Here is a 7,247-nt window from a genome sequence, read left to right as displayed (position 1 = left end):
GACGTCACTAGGAGCCGCGCTGGGATAGGTTGGTTGCAGAGAAGGGTCGTGCACGGATTGGACGCAGTCCGTGGGGCTCGATTGGAAGGGGAAAGGCAAGCGAAGAGTATTCCGGGAATTAAAGTCACCTATTGATTACAAACTTTGTGAAATAAAAGACGAGAAAATGAAATTTTTTAAAGCATTCAAGAGTGCGATGAAGGGGGAGTCTTACATTAAAGCGAGGGTAGGAGAAGAGACGCCGCCCGAAGGTACACCAGCTTACATTGTAATGGAGGAAAAGGGGGTAGCTCCGTGCCTTTGGCTAAAGCAATGGCACAAGCTGACAGAGAAACATGGGAGCGTAGCGTTCCCGATCCATGGGACATTCAATATAAGGATCCTAGAGAATTTGAGATTCGCGATGTACGACATGAAGGTGCCTCCAAGGCCAGCCCAGTTTGAGGCTCTAGCAATTTGGGAACTAATGGCTAGACAGCAACAGCAAAATAAGTTCGAGACCAGGATAAGAAAGGTAGAAAAGACACTAGCGGACGCTAGGTGGGATAATGCACAGAAGGTGTGGAGGTCAGATGTATTGCAGGGGATAAAATTGTTTCCCGCAATTACTAAGGAAGAAGAGGAGACAGGTAAGAAAGCTACCTGTAAGACAAACAGGAGGTGTTCCAAGGATAGAGAGGACGAGGAAAAGTTGAGAAGAGAAGAGGAGTTAGAGGATGAGGAGTTAATAATGCAATTGCTGAACGACCGTCCACCACCTTATGCGGAGAGTGGACAAGGTCCAAGTACCAGTTCAGCCCCTCCGGCACCGGTACAGAACAGTGAAACCCAGAGTTCAGGAGCATCATCGGGATCTAAGGACCCGAGTTTACTGTTCACCCCGCAGATACCACAGGTTAGGAGAATATATCCAGATGTGCCCATACTGAAACCAGCAGAAAATTATCAGCCGCAGATCCCAAGATACTACAGCAGTGACAACAGTACGGGAATGATTCTAGATCCAGCCGCAATGGGAGGACAGAATGGTCACAACCCAACACTGGCACAAGCTGAATCAACCCAGTTTTTGATGCCTCAAAAGCAGATGCAGGGGGGAACAGCACATGCTCAAATGACGGGGAGTCAGATGGGCATGCCGGCAATGATGACCCATAGTGTGGGAATGAACATGTCCCAGAACATGGGAAATGGACAGAACCCAGACGCGATATCACTACCCATTACTGTAGGTCCACCGGTACCTTTGTACAGTCAGCCTAACTTAGGAATGAGCGGTCAGGGATCAATGCTGCAGAGTGGGACAGAAAGGAGGTGCATAGAAAACACTCCAGGGATAACTCCGATAGCGGCTCAGCCAACCGGATCTGGGTCCTTGATGGAGTTTAGTCCCATATGTGCTCAGTCAACGCTGGTGAGGTCGAGTCCCCCACTGATAATACCTCTAACATCGAACACTGAAAAGTTGCCGCAACCATCAATGGCAGTCGATGTGAATGCTACACTGATGGGGCTGAATGCGCAACAGCTGTCACAGTGGTTCAACAGTCTGAATTCCACACAAAGTTCAGCCAATGGGAAGGGAGAAGATTATCTGAATAGGGTCAGGTTAAACATGGAAGCGCAAGAATTGGTGGAAGGGACTATGGGTGTGAATAGGTTAGAGTCCTACTCGGAAGAAGAGCTGAGGTATCTATGTCCCAGGATTACGAAGGAAGTGAACAAGGTACATAGAAGCTTGCAAGAAATAGCTGACAAAAACGGGGTTGATATAGACAAGACAAAACACTTGAGCAGGAGCTACAGATTGGATTTTGGGACCACAGACTTTGAACACATGAGGTCAGCAGGCATGAAGGCGCACCTTAGAGAATTGCTGCAGAGTGCACAAGTGTGGAGGTGTTTAGACAAGTGGGAAAGCAGGTGGGTAAAGAGAAAGGAAAAGAGGAGGGACAGTGCTACAGAGCACAATGAGAAAAGACCACAGAGTAGCGAGGCAGTAACCATGTTACCAATGAGGGAGACAGCAGGGGGAAAATTAATACATGTACCATGGCACAGAAGCGACATTCAGTCTTTTACGGATGATTTTCCCAAACTGAGAGAGAAACCGATTGAATGGTATCAACAGACTGACAGGTTTGTGAAGCTTGCAAAATGTCTTTGGGAAGACCTGAACACCCTCTTTGAGATTGTGATTCCGGCAGATTTGTGGGAGGATTGCAAAAGACCTGTAGGTTGGCCGACAAGTGAACCGGAGAGAGACAGGGATACGGGTGCACCATCACCTATGGTGATGAGCTTGTACTATAAGGTGATTGAGCATTTGAAGACGAAGGTTGCCGCGAAAAATGTGGATTGGCAGAAGATTGATCGAACTGCCCAAGAGGCTAAAGAGTCGATTCATAGCTACTATGAGAGGTTGTTGAAGGCGTTCAAGAACTACAGTGGCACGGAAACAATAGAGGCGAAGGACATGCTTCATTTTGTGTTTAGATTTGTAGAAGGGCTGAGACCAGAGATAAGTCAGATGATAAAGTCACATTTGATTTGTTGGCAGTCGAAACCTATTGATGAAGTGTTGAATTATGCGAAATACTGTAGCGACGAAATTGAAGTGAAACAGAAAAGGTTGAAAGAGAAAGTGATGATGATGCAGCTTAAGGCAGCTCAGACAGGTTTGCAAGGTCTGCAAGGGTTGCAAAGGTTCCAACAACAGGTACCGCAGCCGCAGTTGCAGGGAAATATGGCGTTTCAGCCACAGGCGAGAGGCAGAGACAGAGGAGGTTTTGTGAATAATGGTCCGGATTTGAACACTGTTGTGAATGGTGTGCAGGCATTGAAAAAGGTGATGCCGTGTCATGTGTGCGGAATTGTCGGTCATTGGAAACGCGAGTGTCCGATGGTGGTGCAGGAAGGTGCAGGTGTTGGTCAGCAAAACAATGATGTCAATGCATTTCAGACAATGAGGGGACCGAAAATGAGAGGTCCAACCCCAAATTTTCAGACCGTAAATCAGTTGCAGGGATTACAACCTATGCAGCCGCAGCAGATGCAGATGCCTCGTATGCAGGTGACGCAAATGCAGCCAATGCAACAGCAGTTTCCCATGTTACCTAATCAGCAAATGCAAATACCTTTGGCACCAATGAGTCAGCAGCAAGTGATGGTTCCTCCACAGGTCTCGGGTCAGGTAATGAGTACAAATGGCACCGTACAACAGTTCCCACTACACAGTGAGAGTGGAATAAACAATGTGTGGGAGAGTGAAAGTTCAGGAGAAGAAGGAGATTGTGTGCTTGCAGCATCCTTGGAAGTTGATCAAAAGGGTCCGTACGTGGAGGGAAGAGTAATGGGTCATCGTGTCTCATTCTTGGTTGACACTGGAGCCACACATTCAACTGTTAAGAGCATTGAAGTACCAAATTTGCCACTCTCAGGAAGGACAGTTCAAGTGGTGGGAGTAGCAAACAGGCACCTGACAAACCCAATTTCAGATCCGGTACCAGTCAGCATTGGTAACTATCAAGGGTTACACCAATTTGTGGTATGTGACTCAAGCCCGATAGCACTGTTAGGGAGAGACCTATTGTGTAAATTGGGTTGTTCGATTATGTGTTTGAACGAGGGAATAAAAATACAGACGAGCAGTGATGGGGAAGAAGAGGACAGTGTAGAGGGGGATGAGATGGAAACTGTCGATGAAGTTTATCCTCTGATTTGTCTGTTCCCGATGATAACTGAAGAAGATATTCCAGCTGAATTACGGGAAACAGTCGGAAAGGAAGTGTGCGATATGACAGGGAAAGAGGTGGGATTGATGAAAGGAGTGGAACCAATGAAAGTGACTGTAAAGCCCAATGCAACCTTTCCCCAGACCCCACAATACCACATGGCACAAGACACCCTTATGAAAGTTGCCCAACTCATTGACGAATTTGTAAAACAGGGAGTACTGAAAGAAGTGTTAAGCAGTCCATGTAATTCACCAATCATGGGACTAATAAAGCCGAGTGGAAAGGTCCGACTCGTGCAGGACTTGAGGAAAATAAATGACATCATAGTCAAATTCTGCCCTGTAGTACCAAATCCAGCTGTGATAATGTTCCAGGTCCCTTGCGATGCCGAGTGGTTCTCAGTCATCGACTTGTCACAAGCATTCTTTTCGGTGCCTCTTCATGAGGACAGCCAATTTCTCTTTTGTTTCAAATTCTTAGACAGAGTGTACATTTGGTGTCGAATTCCTCAAGGGTTTTCTGAGTCACCGTCAATATTCAATCAGATTCTAAAGAAAGACTTGGAAGCATTAGAATTGCCATTCGAGTCAACCCTAGTACAGTACATCGATGACTTACTGATTGCATCAAAGACAGAAAGTGGCTGCACAGCCGATACCATTGCTCTGTTGAACCATTTGGGAAGGAATGGACATAAGGTGTCTCCTTCCAAATTGCAGTTCTGTCAGAAGAAAGTGAAATACTTGGGTCACCAGATAGAGAAAGGGTCACGGAGAATAATGAAGGAAAGAATAACAAGTGTACCTCAAATGAGTCCACCAAAGACAAGGAGGGAGGTGAGGAAGTTTTTGGGAATGGTGGGCTATTGTCGCCAGTGGATTCCCAACTTCTCGACTCTAGCAAAGCCTTTACTGAAATTGACCCAGAAGGACGCATTGGATGAAATTGAGCTGAAATGAGACGAGATGGATGCTTTCATTGAGTTGAAAGAATGCATGTGCAGGGCTCCAGCTTTAGGTATGCCTGACTACACAAAGCCTTTCACATTGTTTTGTCATGAACGTGATGCATGTTCTTTGTCTGTCTTGACTCAAGCCCATGGTGGCATAAACAGACCAGTAGCATATTTTTCAGCTACTTTGGATCCGGTCGCAGCAGCACTTCCAGGGTGTTTGCGCGCCGTAGCAGCAGTTGGTATCAGCCTCACTCAGAGTGAAGGAATAGTGATGGGACACCCAGTAACAGTCATGGTCCCTCACTCAGTTGAGATACTTTTGACCCGCTCCCGAACGCAACACATGACTGGAGCAAGACTCACAAGGTATGAAACGATAATTCTGGGCTCACCGAATGTGCAGCTGAAAAGGTGCACTACGTTGAATCCAGCAACTTTGCTCCCTGGAGAAATTGCTGAAATTGAGAACGCTGAAGACGTCGAGCATGACTGCCTTCAGGTGACTGAATTTTGCACAAAACCTCGACCTGACATTAAGGATACTAAGCTTGATGAAAATGACCAAATTGTTTTCGTTGATGGTTCATGTCTAAGAGATGGGATGGGAATTTTGAAAGCAGGATATGCTGTATGTACTGTAACAGGTGTCTTGGAAGCGGGGTGGCTTCAAGGAGTCTATTCTGCACAAGTAGCAGAACTTGTAGCCCTTACAAGAGCATGTCAACTGTCTGCATTGATGAAAGTCACCATTTACACTGATAGTCAGTACGGGTTTGGGATTGTGCACGACTTTGGACAACTATGGTCACAGAGAGGTTTCCTGACTTCTTCAGGATCCCCAGTGAAAAATGGGGAAAGGATAAGGGAACTGTTACACGCCATTCAAATGCCAGCCGAAGTTGCAGTGGTAAAGTGTAGTGCTCATACGAAAGGACAAGACTATGTTTCTCTGGGAAATGCATATGCGGATCAAGTCGCAAGATTTTGTGCCTTGAACTGTATATTACTCAGAGATGAATGGAATTCGATAAGTGAACCAGAACTCGAACCAGCTGAAGCATTTGCCTTGAAGGTCGTAGATACAATAGATTAATTAAAAGCATTACAGAATAACGTCAGGGAGGATGAAAGAGATTCCTGGATTAAATCACAATGTATAAAGAGACCAGACGAGTTATGGGTTTCAAATGAGGGAAAATTTGTTTTGCCAGATAGTCTCTTATCACAGCTTGCGCGGTTCTATCATGGGCAAGCTCACCTAGGGAGAGATGCCATGATAAGATTGTTCAAAACTGATTGGTTTAACCCCAGATTTCGTCAAGCTGCAGAAGCAGTTTGCCATCGATGTGTCACTTGCCAGCAGATGAACCCAGGGAAGGGAACAGTTGTGAACGCGAGCCACATTGGCAGGGCCAGCGGCCCGTTTAGTCGAATGCAGATGGACTTCATTGAGATGCCTGTGCATGGAGGTCTGAAGTATGTGTTGGTGATTGTGTGCATTTTTAGTCACTGGATTGAGGCATACCCCACACGTAGAAATGACAGCCTTACAGTTGCAAAGCTATTGTTGAGGGAGTTAATACCACGTTTCGGATTCCCGATCTCTTTAGAATCAGATAGGGGAAGTCACTTCAATAACGAGGTGATAAAGTAACTTTGCGCAGCACTGAACATTGAGCAAAAACTGCATTGTAGCTATCGCCCTGAAGCCTCAGGACTGGTGGAGCAAATGAATGGTACACTGAAATCAAGAATGGCGAAAATATGTGCATCGACAAATTTGAAATGGCCTGACGCATTGCCCTTGGTGCTAATGTCAATGAGAAACACCCCTGATAGAAAGACTGGATTGTCTCCGCACGAAATTCTCATGGGCAGGGCTATGAGACTTCCTGCAGTTCCCGCAAACGCGCTTTTGAATATTACGGATGATATGGTGTTAGACTACTGCAAGGGTCTGGCTGACGTGGTTCGCTCTTTCTCTCACCAGGTGGAAGCAACCACCTTGCCACCGATCCAAGGTCCAGGACACGCACTGAAAGCAGGTGACTGGGTCGTGGTAAAGAAGCACGTGAGGAAGTCGTGTCTGGAACCCCGTTGGAAAGGCCCTTTCCAAGTGATTCTGACAACAACTACCGCTGTGAAGTGTGCGGGGGTTCCCAACTGGATTCACGCCAGTCACACAAAGAAAGTGTTGTGTCCCACAGATGAGGAAGTTGAAGCGCTGAAACTACCAGTACCTGATAAAACAGTGCTGAGCGCTGAGACAGAGCAAAATAAAACTGAAAGCGAACAGGCAGAAACGGAAGAGAGAGAGATATTCTCTGAGGACGAAGAGACCAACTCGCTTGGGGGAGACCAAGGAGAAAGTTCAGACAGCGACGAAGCAGCTGAAGGTGACAAAGAACCTGAAGCAGCTGAAGGTAGCAAAGAGCCTGAAGCAGCTGAAGGTGACAAAGAGCCTGAAGCAGCTGAAAGTGATAAAGAATGTGAAGAAAGTAACTGTGACGAAGGGCTCGAAAGAGGTGAAAAAGCAGGAGAGCCTGATCAGAGGA

The sequence above is a fragment of the Pleurodeles waltl genome, chromosome 7 (genome assembly GCF_031143425.1).
Source record: "Pleurodeles waltl isolate 20211129_DDA chromosome 7, aPleWal1.hap1.20221129, whole genome shotgun sequence".
NCBI classification, from domain to species: domain Eukaryota; kingdom Metazoa; phylum Chordata; class Amphibia; order Caudata; family Salamandridae; genus Pleurodeles; species Pleurodeles waltl.
Note: the sequence above shows the minus strand (reverse complement) of the source record.